The sequence below is a fragment of the Protopterus annectens genome, chromosome 2.part0, assembly GCF_019279795.1.
Source record: "Protopterus annectens isolate FY-2018-M chromosome 2.part0, PAN1.0, whole genome shotgun sequence".
Lineage (NCBI taxonomy): Eukaryota > Metazoa > Chordata > Ceratodontiformes > Protopteridae > Protopterus > Protopterus annectens.
Window position 1 is genome coordinate 961,144,611 of NC_056728.1, and position 19,250 is coordinate 961,163,860.

Sequence of the window (19,250 nt, forward strand, 5' to 3'; positions counted from 1 at the left end):
GCCAAATCCTTCTACTATGTCTTCAGATTTCATCCCTTTATATACACAATGAGTGGTTCTTCTCCAGCCTTAGGTTCATAGATGTTTTACTAGGCTAATGACCACAAGGGCTTTTTTAAGTTTAGCCATGCATCCCAAATCTCGGACAAGTTCTGCTATCCTTGATAAGTATAAGCAGGGGCTTGGGAGTTGGAACATTTATAAACTAGGGTCTGGGAGATGAACCATTTACAGGTTACCTGTGTCCATTAGAGACATAGGTGCCAAACCAGGGATGAATTTCCTGTTCCCCATCTAATTGCCCAGGTTGCACATGAATTGCGTTAGGGAGGAACTCTGCTTCACATAGGTGGGGACCCTGTTCCAGAGATGGGGTAATCTCTGGGGTACATACCTGTCTCTCCAGCAGGTCCTATTTATATTACAGGCAAGGTTTAGGGAATGAGTAATTCTGGTGCTGCTTGTTTTGTGGATATGCAGGAGGTCCATCAGAGTGGGGTATGGCAGGCATAGATCTCCCCTCAAAAGCCTGTAGGAGACAGAATACAGGGATAGAGCCATTGAGACGATCTGCAAAGGACATTTTACTTATGCCCTGTATTCTTTTAGTGAGGAACCTCTGTGCACATTCCAGTTGTTAGATATGTCTGGTTATGGGGCAAAGGGGGCAATGTACTCAATGATGTCTGATGAATGCTGAATACAGTGGATCAATGACTTTCTTGGACTTAGATGCCATTCCTTTGTTTATAAGTTATGCAACGTAGGATTTCCTCACTACTGCAGACACATAATGGTTAAAGGCGAGATTACTATATGTGTGTTCTTAGGTCTCCGACTACTGGGTCATCTCTAAAGGGTGCGTTGTCAATATGATAGCAGGGGTGGATGACTTCCCAAAGGATACTATTATGCATTTCTTGGCATTTAGTTTTAGTCCATGCCTCTAACACCAGATGTTTGTCTGTGTCAGCCCCTCCTGGAGAATATTTGTGTCAGTGTGGGATTCAATGACAGCTCCTAATTTGCAATCTGCAAATTTAGTAAGCTAGAGAACACTGACATTAGCCTTGACTTCAGAGAAATAAATGCGAAAAAGGAGAGGTCCAAGGACTGATCCCTGATTAACTTCACTTGTGAATGGCCTCTTTGTGGAGGTGGACTTCCCAGTTCTAACTTCCTCGATCCTGTCTGAGCCCATTGGCTATCCACCGGGTGATGTACAAGTTTGTACTTAACCTCCTGAATTTGTCAACAATACCCAAATGGGCTATTGTGTCAAATGCATTGGCCAGGTCAAGGTAGGCAGTGTGAACCATTTTTCCCTCGCCCGTTGGCCATCCCACTGTATTCCATAGAGCCAAAAAACAAAAGTTCCCACCCCCTTTCACTCCATCTTGCTCTTTTAAAATTAGTGGTTCTCCACTTAGCTGAAACTCTAGTTACTCCATTTTTCATATCTAACTGCTTACCGCACACTGCAGTGTTAATAATATTGACCCATTTTCTCATCTTACCTCTAAACATCTATTGCAAGACCACCAGTTACTGGGGAGCCCACGTTCTGCCTCTCAGCAGTCATCTTGGGATTAGTGCTTCTGTTTCTCCTGGTGAGGGAAGGAGCACAGGGACATTATTTCCTGGAGACTGCTGATCACCAGAAAGCCTAATAACTGCTTCATGTGACAACTTGGAATTGGTGCTTATATTCTGCTCTTGGTGAGAAAAAGAGCAGAGTGCATTGATTCCTGACTGTTTCTGGTTGAACAGTGAGCATCTGTGCTTAATGTTCCTGACAGGTCTGGTTGCTATTCAAGGCATCTACCAGGAAAAAGGCTACAACTAGCCTACAGATCCTTGCATCATCTGGGACAATATTGTGGATCACCAAGCAGGCTGTAGCCTGCTTCTCATCTTGGGATTGGGGCTAACGTTTTGCTTCTGGTGAGAGAAGAAATAAAGTAGCATTGTATCCCAGCAGAGTGAAGTTGTGGTGAGACCAGCACTAGTAGTATCCATGCAGTAACCATTCATGCTACTCTCCTCTTTTCATCATTCTTGACAAGCTAATTCTTTGCTTTCAGCCAGTTCTGCTTGATTTGTTTTGTTTCTAACTTCAGAATATCTACCTAAATACTTCATCCTTAAATTTTCAGGGTCTACATATTAGTTTCCCCTCAAGTGTTTGGTAGTGCTTGGTACAGACGCAGACATCTTGAGTGACATTTTAACTGTAAAAGCATAACTGAAATTACTACAATACATAGCTGCAAATAGGACAACTAGTTTGCAGTGACAAGCACTGTCATAGTTGCAAACCAGATACTCCTGACAATGATTGATATTCTCACTCCAACTGTCTAATCAATAAAAAAGGGTCTGTTGCCATGGATATTAACTTTGCCACTGTCTCCATTAACAGTTTGGTGGACATAGGCATCCTGAGGCAATGTAGACATTGAGAATTAACTGGTTGTCAGTAAACATGAGGCAAGCAAACTGATGTGGTATGTGCAAGATGTATTTATACAATGTCACTGGAGGCAAAGCTTTCCCATAAAAGTACTCCTAATGTCAATAAGGTTGTCAGTAGTATGGACACTGCACCTATCACACACAATTCAAAGCAGAAATATAGATCCACATGTGCTGAGGCACTTAAATGCAACATCCTAAAACAAAAATGCCTCCTAGATGAAGTACACACAACAAATACCCTCAGCAGCCCCAAATGTAGACTTTCAAAACTTTCAAAACAACACCCACATCAATACATTGAGGCAGAGGCTCCATGAGATGTGGCTCTAAGCCCATAAGGCAAGTCATCACACAATCCAACATTATGGCCATTGGAGACTCCATTGTGAGACATACTGCCTTTCTCCTTATTCAGCCTGGTGAGAGGGACATCAAGATCAGTTAGTTATCAGGGGCTAGGATCTGCCACATTACCCATGCACTCAGGTCACTGGAACACAGGTACCAGTATGACTCAGTCATAGTCCATGTGGGAATAAATGATCTGAGATGTACCTCCTTAGACTATATGAAGAGACATCATAGAGCTGTCCGAATGTGTCTCAGGCTGGTATGAGCCTAGCATTGAGCAGCATTTTACCTTCTCCAAGGATGATGCCACAATATGCACAAAAGATGATTGACTTTAATAATTAGCTTAGTTTCTGGTGTCATTCAAAGGGGGTGCAATACTTGTCAGCTTGGAAGGAGATGTCAACAGACCAAGCTGCTCTGCTTTGCCAGGGGTGGTCTGCACCTCTCCCCTCTAAGCTTTGGAATATTAGCAAAAACATTGTCTTCCCCCATACTGCCTTTTTTAGGCAATGCCAAACAAAGTACTTCCGACACAGCAAATCAAAACCAAGAAACTCTAAATGTATTACTGCTCAATGCTAGGATTTTAAACAAAAAACTCCACTCCCTAGAAGCTCTATTCACCCTAGAGAATGCTGACGTGGTCACTGAGACATAGTTTAAAGCTGCATGAGAGCACACCAGCTGTGCAAGGTTATAATGCCTTCCACATATTTAGCGACTAAAGGTTGAGGTGTCACTATTTACATCAAAAATAAATATACTTCAAAGCTGGTCAAACAGGACAATGTACTTGAGCTGCTCCATGTTTAAATCACCATAGGTAAAATCCAATACCACTTCTTTGCAAACTATAGGTCCCCCTCTATGACCCAGGAAACCCATACCACATATTTAAACTTATTAGAAACACTAACCATCCAACCCAATATCATATTCATGGGTGACTCTAATTACTCCACTATTAACTGGGAAGTGTATATGACACCAAACATACAGGCACAGAGATTCCTGGATTTTACTCCACTATTAACTGGGAAGCCTATATGACACCAAACATACAGGCACAGAGATTCCTGGATTTTGTAAAACTTCCTGGACCATATAGTCAATACACCAACCATGGGTGCAACCATCTGTTGTCAGATCTGTTCCTCGCTAATATGGGAGAGTGCTGCATGCTGCCTACTGTAATGTCTTCCCTGGTAAGGTCAGACCACAAAATGGTCTCCTTTGAAGTAAAAATAAACCCTGGACCCCCAGCTAAACCAGGAATATTCAAGAACAACTCTAAAGCTATCCTCCTGCTATTAAGTGATAACCTGGAAAAATTTCAAGCCCCCATAAACCCTGAGAACACTACTGCCTATACAGAACTCTTCGCTTGTACAGGGTTTCTGTGAAGTACATAACTAACTCAAAAAACAAGCCACCCTGGTAGAATCACAGAAATTAATAGGTTGTATACCAGAAAAAAGAAAACCATTGCAAAGATTAGGAGATTCAGCACAGGGCAGGATAAAAACACTCTCAAACTAATCAAGCTAAACAACTCAGAGGGCAAATAAAGTCTACTAAAGCCAGATTTGAGGTGTTTGGCATCCCAGGCCAAGGACAGCCACAAACCATTCTTTACCTATGTCAGCAACCTAAAAGGGAATACACAATTGTCTACAGAGCTCATTGCAAATGGAGGCACCTATACTGAGCCAGAAGATATAGCAAACCTCCTGGCTGATAGATTTAGCTGCAACTTTACCCTCTCTCCCCATCAAACTTCCCTCAGAAAATAACCATCAAATACAACTGCCCCTACTATTGCTAGAGAATGGGTACTTAATTCTCTCTCAAACACCAAGAACACTGCATTAATGGGCCCAGACACTATCCCAGGATGCCTTCTAAATAGTATGAAACATGACCTATCAGGGCCTGTGGAATTGCTATTTAACTGTAGCCTCCAAACAGGCTTCATATCTCATGAATGGAGAAAAGAAACAGTCATCCCTCTGCACAAATGTAGGGAAACTACAGACCCATAAGTCTCACTACTCTTGTATGTAAAGCCATGGAAAGAATTATTATGGAAATGATCAATAGAAATATAATAAACCTACAGACACTGGACCCAACTCTGTTTGGTTTTGCCAAGGGCAGATCATGCCTACTCAACCCGGTGGACTGCATTGAGAAGATAACAAAAGCAATGGGGAAAATTGTTCACATTGCCTACCTTGACCTGGCCAAGGCATTTGACACAATACCCCACTCTAGCATTGACAAACTCAAAAGGTTAAGTACAAACTTGTATGTCATCTGGTGGATATCCACCTGGCACACTGACAGGTCCCTGGAAATTAGAATTGGGGAGTCCACCTCTACAGAGAGGCCAGTCACAATTGGGTCTCTCAGAGATCAGTCATCTGACAGCTCCTTTTTGGCATTTACTTCTCTGATGTCAAGGCCAATGTCAATGGTCTCTGACTGACTAAATTTGCATATGATTACAAATTAGGAGCCATCATTGAATCCCATACTGACACAAATATTCTCCAGGAGGTGTTGACACAAAACAACTGGTGTCAGAGCCAAGGACTAAATCTAAATGCCAAGAACCTGTCTATGAAGCTTAAACTCTGAGCTTTGGCCAGCTAAGACCTACATGCAATCAAATGGACGTATAAGTGAACTTAAGTAAATCTTATTTTGGATTATTTTCTGCTTAAACTCTGAGCTTTGGCCAACTAAGACCTACATGCAATCAAATGGATGTATAAGTGAATTTAAGTAAATCTTTATTTGTACTTTTTTTCAAATAATACAGCATTTAAATTGATTTATTTGTGTTGCATTGAATACTATCTAGCTGAAAGCTGTGGCTCTGTTTTTTCAGTTAATGCTTGTTAGAATTCCTGCATAACCAGCGATAAGTGAGGGTAGTTCACTTTATTGTTATTCGGTTTCTGCCTTATATAAGTGGTACATTTTGGATTATTTTCTGCTTTAACTCTGAGCTTTGGCCAGCTAAGACCTACATGCAATCAACTGGATGTATAAGTGAATTTAAGTACATTTTTATCTGCACTTTTTTCAAATAATACAGCATTTAAATTGATTTATTTGTGTTGCATTGAATACTATCTAGCTGAAAGCTGTGACTCTGTTTTTTCAGTTAAGGCTTGTTAGAATTCCTGCATAGCCAGTGATAATTGGGGGAAGTTCACTTCATTGTTATTCGGTTTCTGCCTTATATAAGTGGTACATTTTGGATTATTTTCTGCTTAAACTCTGAGCTTTGGCCAGCTAAGACCTACATGAAATCAACTGGACGTATAAGTGAATTTAAGTAAATTTTTATCTGCACTTTTTTCAAATAATACAGCATTTAAATTGATTTATTTGTGTTGCATTGAATACAATCTTGCTGGAATTTGTGGCTCTGTTTTTTCAGTTAATGCTTGTTAGAATTCCTGCATAGCCAGTGATAAGTGAGGGTAGTTCACTTCATTGTTATTCGGTTTCTGCCTTATATAAGTGGTACATTTTGGATTATTTTCTGCTTAAACTCTGAGCTTTGGCCAGCTAAGACCTACATGCAATCAACTGGACGTATAAGTGAATTTAAGTAAATTTTTATCTGCACTTTTTTCAAATAATACAGCATTTAAATTGATTTATTTGTGTTGCATTGAATACAATCTAGCTGGAATTTGTGGCTCTGTTTTTTCAGTTAATGCTTGTTAGAATTCCTGCATAGCCAGTGATAAGTGGGGGTAGTTCACTTCATTGTTATTCGGTTTCTGCCTTATATAAGTGGTATATTTTGGATTATTTTCTGCTTAAACTCTGAGCTTTGTCCAGCAAAGACCTACATGCAATCAACTGGACGTATAAGTGAATTTAAGTAAATTTTTATCTGCACTTTTTTCAAATAATACAGCATTTAAATTGATTTATTTGTGTTGCATTGAATACAATGTAGCTGGAATTTGTGGCTCTGTTTTTTCAGTTAATGCTTGTTAGAATTCCTGCATAGCCAGTGATAAGCGGGGGTAGTTCACTTCATTGTTATTCGGTTTCTGCCTTATATAAGTGGTACATTTTGGATTATTTTCTGCTTAAACTCTGAGCTTTGGCCAGCTAAGACCTACATGCAATCAACTGGATGTATAAGTGAATTTAAGTAAATTTTTATCTGCACTTTTTTCAAATAATAAAGCATTTAAATTGATTTATTTGTGTTGCATTGAATACTATCTAGCTGGAATTTGTGGCTCTGTTTTTTCAGTTAATGCTTGTTAGAATTCCTGCATAGCCAGTGATAAGCGGGGGTAGTTCACTTCATTGTTATTCGGTTTCTGCCTTATATAAGTGGTACATTTTGGATTATTTTCTGCTTAAACTCTGAGCTTTGGCCAGCTAAGACCTACATGCAATCAACTGGACGTATAAGTGAATTTAAGTACATTTTTATCTGCACTTTTTTCAAATAATACAGCATTTAAATTGATTTATTTGTGTTGCATTGAATACTATCTAGCTGGAAGTTGTGGCTCTGTTTTTTCGGTTAGTTCCCCACCCACCCTCCCTGCTTTTGTTTTGGTGTTAATCTTGGTGGCTTTGGAACTGCCCGCCCCTCTTGTAAATTTGCATTTGGATACTCCTCCTGGGCCCATCTCATTTGCTCACTCAAAAAAAAAAGTTTGCACTTTTTTAATTTGCTTTTACTGTATTTGTGTTTCTTCCTACTTTATTACCTTATTTTGCTTTTGCGTCATCTTAAAAGTATTCAATTGTATTTATTACTGCTTGGTGTAACTATTATTCTAAGCCTTTTGGTTTAAGCACTTGGGCTTCAGACCAGTTGTTTTACATTAAGGTTTGTGGTCTGCACTGTTGTGGCAGGACAGGCAGCTTACATCCTTCTAAGTTGGGAACTGCTGATTGAAGGCTCAGTGTCTGTTATTCTAAAAGTGCATTAGTTCTGGTTTAAGCACTTGGGCTTCAGGTCAGTTATTTTACATTAAGAAGTTTTGTGGTCTGCATTCTTGTAGGAGGAAAGGCTGGACTCTGCCCTTCTGAGCTGGGAATTTCTGGTTAAAGGCTTATATTGCCTGCATATTTGAACATTGCCTGCATATTTGAACTGTTTCTTACTGAAATTGGTGTGCCTTGTTTGCTGTAGCACAGACTAGATCCAGGCCTGCTGAATCTAGCTTTGTTTGTATAACTTGAGCACTAATCCAGGCCTTATTTTTGGAGACGGTTCCCCTGCACCCCAGTGGCAAGAGTGTGCAATTAGAACTTGTCTGATTGAAGACTACAGGAAGACGGCTCAGTTTTGAGATTTTTTTACTGGTTAATTGGGTAATTTTTTTAAAAGCCTTTTCTGATTGCTTGTAGTCATCCAAACAGATTTAAACTACTACAAACAGTAAAAAATACACTTAAAACAGCTTTAAAGTGTATGTTTTTTACTGTTTTTGCCTTATCTTTTGAAAAAAAAAATTTCCTCATTTCCCACCTTTCTAAGCTAGTATAGCCCAGTTTTCAGGCTAGTGCTAAATTCAGGGCTATGTTACAATTTTCTGAGTTGCCCATACCTTACTTGGATAAAGGGAGGTTTCTCTGTTCATCTGTGAGAGAGGGAGCTTTGAGCAGCCATCTGTCCCTGGAGGAGTGGTTCCAGCCCAGTAGTTAGTAGTTTATAAGCCATTTTGGGCTAATTTCTCTCTCTCTTTCATTTCCCTGCTATAAAAACCATGTTTGCACAGTTTTGCACATCCGGGCAGTGCCAGTTAGCTAGGGCTAAATTTATCCCAGCTCCACCAAGTCTCCTCTTCAGTTTTTCCCTTGAAAGTAGTCTAACTCTTAACCTAAGCACTTAAAAAGCATCCTACAGTCCAGCATTTGCTCAAACCTAATAGCAAGCACTAATATACCCCGACACTTGATTGCCCAGCAGAGCAAGTCTCATTATTCACCCCTCACCAACCAAGCGACTAAGCAGCTCACCCTACTATTCAGGCATGACCAAAGGGCAATTTCAGGTATACTCTCCAGTCCAGCTGGTGAACCTGGGTATCCTGAGGCAATGTTACAACTGCCTCATGTACACAGACAACCCACTTCTCCTACCACAAAACATTAACATATGTGAGAGATGCAATTATATAGCTAAATTGGAGGCTAAGCTCTCTCCACCCAAGACTGGACAGGCAGTCATGAGGAGAAGGTTAACACTTGCACCACACCTCCAGCCTCATATAGGCATACTAAACCAGCACTGGCAAAAAATACACATAAATACACAAAATCATACTTGAAGGCTCTAAATAAATACCTGCAAAAGCATCACAGACCTCAAAAGCAGACACCCAAAAAAACTGCACCTCCCATCACAAACCAGACTACACATAAAACACAAAATCAGTGTGCCTCACACTCACAGCCTTTAAGGCGAAATAACATACCTAACACACTAGTAATATGTGACTCTATAGTCAGGCACACTGATGTCCCACTCACTAGGCTGAACAAGGAGAAGGCTAATGTTAGCTGCCTGTCGGGAGCCAGAATCCGCCACATAACACAAGCACTCAGGTCACTCCAGAAGTACAAATATGACTCTGTCATTGTTCATGTTGGTGTGAATGACTTGAGACGTACCTCACTGGACTACATGAAAAGAGACATGGAAGAGCTCTCTGATCATGTAGCCCAGGCAGGTATGACCCTGATCCTGAATAGCATCCTGCCCTCACCAAGAAGGATACCACAGTATAAAGAAAAAATGATCAATTTCAACAATTGGCTAAGCTTCTGGTGTCATTCAAAGGGGATCCAGTGTCTGTCAGCCTGGGACGACATGCTCGACAAGCCTCATTGCTTCACAAAAGACAGCTTGCACCTGTCACCCCTAACCTTTCGAATACTGGCCAAGGCTCTTGCTGCCTCCATAGTGCCTTTTTTAGGCAAGGCTCAAACATCAAACCCACCTCCGTAAACAGCACAAATAAAAAAAATGAGGGTTATGCTACTCGACGCCAGGAGTTTAAATCTCAAAATGTACGCGCTCGAAGCACTCCTCAGTATGGAGAATGTCAACATCTGTGTGGTAACTGAAACCTGGTTCAAGGCTCCACAGAGCACCCCAGCACTACCAGGCAACAACTCATACCACACATTTCGGCTACAGAACATGGACCAAAACACAAAAGGAGGGGGTGTATCCATATTCATCAAGGATACGTACACCTCCAGGTTAGTGGTGCAGCATGATATCTCCGAGATCATCCATGTGCAACTAACATCAGGCAAATCTGCAATGCAAATTGTGGCCTGCTACAGATCACCCTCCATGACCCAGGACCACCACTCCGCCTTTCTGGAGACACTGAAAACATGAAGGTCCTACCGAACACCCTGATATTGGGCGATTTCAATTACCCTACCGTTAACTGGGAAAACTACTCAAGTACAAACTCCCAGGTCCAGCGCTTCCTGAAATTTATCAACTCAAATACCCTGGATCAGCTGGTAAACTCCCCTATCAGAGGTGAAAACATATTGGACTTGGTCATCACCAACATGGGCAGCAGGTGTTCCACACGGAGGTCAACCCGTCACTGGTTAGATCTGACCATAAACTAATCACTGTGGATGTCCACACCACACCACCTCCAACCAAGGAAACCACAGTGAAAAACTTTTCTATAGCAAACTTCACCTTACTTAAGACAGAGGTGGTAAGTTTCACATCCCCAACGCTAAAGGATAACAGTGTCCAAGATACAGGAACCTTTACAAATGCACTCTATGAGCACCTATAAGGATGCATGGATTGTGCCATCCCTAGCAAAACCAAGAATCACTTCCCTAAGAGAAGGAAACCAGTTTGGTGGACCCCTGCCATAAACAGGCTATACAATAGAAGGAGGAAACTAGTTCAGAAAAAAGGCAAATCCCAAGAAGGAAAGACATCCCTGATCAGTATCAGTAAGAAACTAAGGTCCCTCATAAAATCCTCCAAGGCTAACTTTAAAAGAAAAATAGCCAAGGATTCAAAAGATAACCACAAAGCCTTCTTTAGCTATGTCAAGAATCTAAGTGGCAACTCGCAGATATGCTCTGAGCTAGTGCAAAATAGCACAAAATATACTGAACCCACTGGTATTGCCAACATCCTGGCAGATAGATTCAGTGCAAACTTCACCCCCCTCTCACCCCCAAAAGGGCCCACAACAATACCAAAAAAGTGTAGTGTCCCGGAAATCACAGATGCACAGGTGAAAACAGCCCTTTCAAAAGCCAAAAGCACAGCATCAGTGGGGCCAGATGGTGTCCCAGGCTGCGTCTTGCATGAACTACAGAACAAACTAACTCCCCACCTAAACACACTGTTCAACCTCTGCCTCTCCACAGGCTACATGCCTATAGAATGGCGCACAGCAATGGTTATTCCACTCCACAAAGGAGGGGCCACAACTGACCCTGGTAACTATCACCCCATAAGCCTGACTAGCCTGGTCTGCAAGGCTATGGAGCACATCATCATGGAAATCATTAACACAGACATTGGGGACCTCCAAACACTTGACCTGACCCAGTTCAGCTTTATTAAGGGCGGATCATGCCTACTAAACCTGATTGACTTCTTTGAGACAGTCACCAAGGCCATAGATGAGGGGAAGGTAGTTCACACAGCCTACCTTGACATCCCCAAGGCTTTTGACACCATTCCCCACTCTGGAATTATAGAAAAACTCACCATCCTGAACATAAACCCCTACTTCACGAGATAGGTTGCCAACTGGCTTACAGACAGAACTCACAAGGTAAGAATAGCAGACTCCAGGTCCGACCCTAAACCAGTCACAAGTGGTGCCCACAAGGCTCGGTCCTAGAACCCCTACTGTTCGGCATATACTTCTCAGAAGTCCAGGCAAACACAGGAGGACTATGGCTAACCAAGTTCGCCAATGACTGCAAACTGGGAGCCATAACTGACTCTCCGGCTGACACGGACATTCTCCAAAAGGGCCTTACTGAGACGGACAACTGATGTCAAAGTCATGGTCTCAAGCTAAATGCCAAAAAATGCATAGTCATCCCATTTGGGAAAAACAAAACGCCCATGAATTACCACTTAGGTGGCAGCCCCCTTAATACAGAAGAGGTAATAAGAGATTTGGGGACCCAGGTAGATAGCAATCTCTCATTTGACAATCATACTCCAAAGTAGTTAGGAAATCCTTCTATGTAGCCCATCTAATTACTAAAGGGTTCACATATAGAAATAAAGTTATAGTGCCCCTCTACTCGTCACTCATCAGACCCATCATAGAGTACAATGCCCCATTTGGGATGTACCTTACAAGACACTTCCAACAGCTGGAAAGACCACAAAAGTACCTCAACAAGAGGATTACTGGCCTCAAACATATGTCCTATGCAGCCCGACTGGAAAAACTCCAGCTGTACTCAGTCGCATATCGCTTACTCAAAGGTGATCTCTGCCTGACTTACAAAGCCATGTCCAACTCAGAATTGATGGACATGCTCCACCTAAAGAAATCCAAGTCACTGCGAGCCACTAGCTCTAGTGAGCTAAACCTTGCCACAACAATAAATAGAACATGCTGGAGGGATAGATTCCTGTCACAGAAACTCCCTATGCTTTGGAACAAAATTGTTAACTACATTAGGCAGAGCCCCTCACTAACACTCTTCAAGAGAAACCATGACGAGTGGATGGGTAACAGAAAATACACCTCTGGGAACACTTCATTGGCTCTTCTTGACAGAGGCTCAGTTAATTAATCAATGGGGCAGAGAAAGCTGACACACTCTGGCTAGGCTTATAAATGCCCTCGGGCAGATAGCCTAGTACCTACCTATGAACCTATGATATATATAGGACAGACTGGCATGTATCCCAGAGACTAGCCCTTTTCTGGAACAGGCTCCCCATTCATGTGAAGCAGAGCTCCTCTCTAATCCATTTCAAGAGCAGCTTGGACAACTGGATGGGGGAAAGGAACGTTATCCCTAGTTTAGCACTTATGTCTCTAATGGACACAGGTAGCCTGCAAATGGTTCATGTCACAAGCTCTGCTTATACTTATCAATGGTACCAGAACCTGTCAAAGATTTAGGATGTATGGCTAGGCTTAAAAAGGCCCTTGTGGTTGTTAGCCTAGTAAACCCCTAAGAACAAGAGTCGATAACTTAATTTTTTTTACCACTGTTGCAACATGATGGTCAAAGAGAGTATTTTATTTTGCAGAGCTGATCATACAGGGTATTTCCTCTAGGCTCAAAGTCGTCTTAACCCCTCTATATTCTTCACTGATTAGGCCCATCATAGAATACATTGCCCCCTTTTGGACACATCTTACTAAACACATCAAGCAGTTAGAGATAATCCAAATTTTCCTGACAAAAAAGATCATGGGACTAAAGGATTTAAGTTATCAAGAGAAGCTGGAGTCCTTGTCCCTTTGCCCAGTGTCCTATAGATGCCTTAGGATCAATCTATAACTTCACTTCTGGGCCGTTACGTATCCAACAGTCCATGAAATCTTACTTATCTATAAATCAAACAGTTCTGTCAGCAATAGAACTACAGAGTTGAACCTGTTTCAGCAAATAAATTATGATGGAGAGACAAAGAGATTTGTTATGCATCAGCTACCCCTTCTCTGGAACAAACTTCCTGCCAGATCAAGCAATGCTTATCTTCATTTAAAAATGAGGTAGAGAACTGGATGGATACTCATTAATTCACTCCAGGTATGGTGGCCCTATCACTCCTTGAAAAAGGAGGTAATGAGACCCCACCATAACACCACTTTCAGGTGTGTATAACAATTGTTGCAAGCTCCAACTGCTTTTACAGTCAGGTTGCACAGAAACAAGATAAACAAGATGTTGCTTCACTATCAGCTGTTCCTGAATTGCTTGCCTCATGTTTTCATTCTCTACATTTTACCAGAGTTTTAATTTTATTTGGGGATGAGGATTAAATCCATTGAAAGAAGGGTGATATTTAACAAAAGAGGAGGATGAGTAACAGGTTTGACTCTAAAAAAATTCCTGTAATGTCCTTGGTATCTATACATTCCTGTGTAATAAAGGTGGTCAAAGAAAGCAACAATGATGGGAAAATGATATATGTGGAAATATCAGTGTTGTGAGCGTTCGTTTAAATGCAAGTTCGGTGCTATTGTCTCGATCATTTAAAGTTCGGCTAAGTGAAATTTTTTTGAAGTAGACCTATATATATATATATATATATATATATATATATATATATATATATATATATCTACTTCATATAATCAATATATTTAACATATATATATCTATGTCTACTTCATATAATCAAAATCCCACTTACCCAAATTTTAAATAACCGAGACAACACCAACAAAGTGGCATTTGAATGAACACATTACCAGTAGTGTAACCAGGGAATGGAGACAATCGGCCAACAGGACTGAAACACCATACCGAAGCATATCAAACCCATCCAAGTGGGGGGCTTCTCCCCCACACCCCCAACCCCTCCAACTAAATATACCAACTCTGAGATCATACTATAGTTCTGAAAAGGGCAAACTCACAAATGTTTGACTGCTTCCTGCTCCCGGTTACACTATCGGTAGTGAGACTATTTGTTCAAATGAAACTTCTGTGCTGTTGTCTTGGTTATTTAAAATTCAAGTGGGATTTTGATTATATGAAGTAGACCTATATATATATATATATATATATATATATATATATATATATATATATATACAGAGAGAGAGAGAGAGAGATGCATTAACCATATGCACTTTTTGATAAATAAATTAAAACTTAACCATGATAGCATTTTTTATTTCTTCCTGCATCAGCTTTCCTATTTTTATTAAATTTACATACTTTCCAAATGTAACTCCTAATACACTTATTTCCTTTCTTGTATAATATATTCCACATATTTTCTAAGTTTCACCAAACCCTTTGCCTTTTGTCTCATTTAACTGCAACCCAGCTATCTTTAATAAATCTTCCACGTTTAAGTTTAAATTATGACAAGAAATAAGGTTAAAGAAAAACTTTTTACGAGCACACGAAACATTAAGTACAAAAAAGGAAACCAACTCATTGTCTATGCATTTCTTATACGTTTTGATTAGCCATTAATTTACAGTAGGTATATTAATATCAATGGGAAGGCCACAAAGTTAATGATTTGTTCTACAGAGAAACTTGATTTTAAAATTCTATTATTCCATCCATCAGGACTGAATATATGTAGCTGGATAAATATTGTAAAACATGCATTATAATGGTTTTATTGGCTTGTTTTTAATTGTTCTTTTGGTTCCTTCTTGGTTGCCCTTGTGTTCTTTTTTTGTAACAAAGGAAATTATAATGATAAAAGACTTTCCTCATCTGAAGAAAGTAGCTGAGTCCATTATTTTGTATTCTGAAAGAAATACTGAACCTATTCTGCTCATTTTAGCTAGTTAATTACTGAAGTAATATGTTAAATGTTAGGATTTTCCACTAAGTAGTTAATGAAAATATGTTATCTGCTTATAACACCTTGACTGTAGTCTTATGTTCTAAATGAAGTGCCCCAAAGGAATGGTTTTGAAGTCTTCATCAAAATAGTTCAGATGGCTCAGTCATAACTGATGGTCAAGTCATAACAGAAGAGGGAACCTGAAGAAACAGAAGTTTTTAAATAGACAGTGCAAGTAGATCTTTTTAGCAAAACTTCGAGTTTAATGGACAGAAAAAAACTTGCAATTTCAATTTTCATGTTCCCACAAGAGGGCAGCAGTTGACTATTAACCATTTTGAGCAGTCTATAATACATATTTAAAAGAGCTTCAGGCAAGTACTTCCTATTGTTAATGCTTACAGACTGAAAGCATAATGAGTACTGGCATTGTAGTAAAAAAAAAAGGTGTTATAAGTAAATATGTAATTGCTAAGCAATTTCTTGTTTGCAATATGGAAACCAGTTTAATGGGTAAACTTGCAGATCTATTACTAATAGTTATTATGGAATGGCCCTTATTTAAAATACCTCTAATGCACACTTAAGATGCTGTTCCTCAGGCTGGTTATCAGTGCTATAATTGCCCCTAACTTTTATGTCCCCAGCAGGCTTCTCAGAACTAGGATCACCCCAGCCTACAGTTGGTTGGGAAGTTGAAATGGAAATGGTGCTGTGGGGGATGGATCTAACAACCAATAGCACCACATATACGGTTACTCATATGGTAAACCAATCCATTGGTAGTTTCATTCAGACAGTAGCAATTTATATTTCTGGGGGATATCTTATTGCAGTGTTGGCTATTTTGTTAATAGAGAAAAAATGTTTTAACATGAAAGACATATAAAGAGAGACAATATAAACATTGCCTTATTTAAACAATTAAGCAAAAGTCCCGTATAAAACCTGGCCAGATAACCCTGATGAAGATCCTCAGCAGACATCTGCAAATCTCTACAAGAGGTGTGCAAATTTAGCTTGTGCGCCTGCATGCATTGTTAAGGACAGATGTGTTATTGCAAATCAAGACTGCAGACACTTTTTTAGTGAAAATGTTATCTTTCATGATACATAAATGGAAGGTTTGCCAGTGTTTATGTACACACTACTGAAGCAATGTTACAACTCTGTGTGTGTGTGTGTGTGTGTGTGTGTGTGTGTGTGTGTGTGTGTGTGTGTGTGTGTGTGTGTGTGTGTGTGTGTGAGAATTCCTTTTTGTAACAAGTTCTGGTCAAATAAAAATTTAAGATGGGCTTTAGATACTGATGTATTAGACTTAAAAACATAGTGTTAGTGTAACTCTGGTGCATGAGTAGACCCTCTAATTATTATACCTCTACTTTCTTGGTGGAATGAACACCGCATATAGTGATGCCAAAATTATTAGTTTTAATATATGTATTTATTTGTGTTCCCTATCAAATGCTTGTTTGTAGTACAGATTTAGGCCGAGATTCTTAAACAAGTCCTTTATGCCTGTGTAGCCCTAAATATCATAACATGGCCAATAGTTGTTCAGATCTGCATCATGGCTTGCAGAGCATTGGTAGCCCAAGTAAAAGGTTGCAGAGTAAACTAAGGAAGTTGTATTACACAAACCAGTAGTATTAGAAGGGTTCAGAGGAGGAGTTGTACTAGCAAAGTCCATCTGACTGGATTGTAGAGTGTCACATGAAATGCTGTTAAGCATGCCTGGTCATGCCCAAGACTATGCATGCAATGAAGCATCACATTGCTGCCACATTAGCAGCTTAAGTCCTACCCAAGGTGGTGCAACACAGCAAAGTGCAAAGCTCAGTTTATAATTTAAATAAGGTGGATAGAGGGAAATAGAACACATAGAAAAGGGGAAATAAGAAACAGAAGTAGACATGCATAGGTAACCACAAGAAACAACAGATGGGAAAGATAAGGGGATTATTTGTTGGGGAAGACTCTTATTTACATTTAAAAAAAATGAGGGTAGCTGGGGAAGCATGGAATTAATGGTTGTGGGACAGAAGAGAAGGCTGGCATGGGAGGCAGGAGAAACTTTCATCACAAAGTTATCCGTTTCAAAATTATCTAATGACCTGCAGAATATATAGTGTACCATTTGTAGTACATCTTCACTTAGGGCATCCTTCCTATTCTGTCTCCATCCTACAAGTTTTAAAGATGCCTTTGGGAAACAAACATGCCACTTGACATCCTGCTTGCCCTTACTGTGGCTATGGTGGGTGTAAGGGTCTCACCAGAAGGGGCACTGGTTTAGTCACCAAGGCATATGGTTGAGGAATAAGTTGATAGGATAATGGCTTGTTGGGTAGCCAACACGCAGCTTCCCCAGCAGTGGGTAGCAGAGTCACTCACCAGTATCCCAGAACATCTAGGGGTACCAGAAAAGGATGTGTCCCAAACACCAGAAGCCAGTAATTCCCCTCTTGGCTGGTCCGTAGCCAACACACTTCCCATTACCAATCCTACATCCAAGCCAGGTGTACCTCATCCTAATGTGCTCCAACATATCTCTTGTACATTGTCCAGTTTTTCATACCACCATTTCTGCACACTGTTTATCTCTGTCCAGCCCATGCGTCACTTTTACCCACAGAAAAATGTGCCCTATCTTTCACACCTACGTGTTCCTTTGTGCTTCCCTTCTGTGGGTGCCTGAGCTTGCTACGTTCTCTCATTTCTTATTTTCCTATACTCTATGTTTGTCCGCTGATTGCGCACTGTAGCACAAGTGTTAACAGTGATTATACTGTGCTGATTTGCTCTGGGGCACTCCCAAACACATGTTAACAGGGTCTATACTGTTGGCACTCCCAAACACAGGTGCTAACAGCAAGTATACCTTGCTAACTTGCTCTGTGGCTCTTCAAATCACAGGTGGTAACAATGAATATATCATATTCAGAGTATCGGTGGCACTCCCAATCTCAGGTGTTAACAGCAAGTAAACCATTGGCACTCCCAAACACAGGTGCTAACAGCAAGTATACCATGCTAACTTTCTCTGTGGCACTCCTAAACATAGGTGGTAACAGAGTATACCATACTGACTTGCTCATTGCACTCTGAAACACAGGTGGTAACAGAGTTTACTACACTAACTTGCTCTGTTGCACTCCCAAACACAGGTGGTAACAGAGTATACCATACTAACTTGATCATGGCACACTCAAATACAGGTGGTAACAGAGTATACCATACTTACTTGTTCTGCAGCACTCCCAAACAGTTGGTAACAGAGAGTATACTGTACTAACTTGCTCATATCATTCCTAAATACTCTACGACACCATGCACCACCTCACAGTACCTAGTTATGCTGCTGCTTTGGTATGGCAGTCTTACAAGACTCATGATAGTCAATGCATGTCACTTATCTTTCACATCTGCTTTTATATTGCTGATTGGTTGTGCTCAGTTTCCACTGTCTGCACTTTTCCACCTTCCACAGAAGAGCAGAACAGAGCTGTGTGCTCAGTAGGGCAGTGCCCCCCCCATGCAGTTAAGCATTCGTTACCTCACAGTGTACTGCTGCTATGCTGTAAAGCTCTTGCTCAGGCATGCAACACATCACATCTGTGTGACATCCAGCTGAAGTGTTTATGAAATATAGAATGATCTTAAATGAAATCTTTTGCCTTAACAAGTAACTTTTAAATTGTCATGTAAAACAAGTGTAATCAAACTGGCACTCACTAAAAATGTTTATGTCATAACCAGTGATTCTGTGACCATGTTAGCTATATTAGGAGTGCTGTAGAGAGAGAGAGAGCTCCCCCTTTGTGGTGGTGGTGGTGATGGGATTTGAACTCATGTTAAAAAATGTATACATCTGTGAATGCCTTCTCAGTTAGCTGTG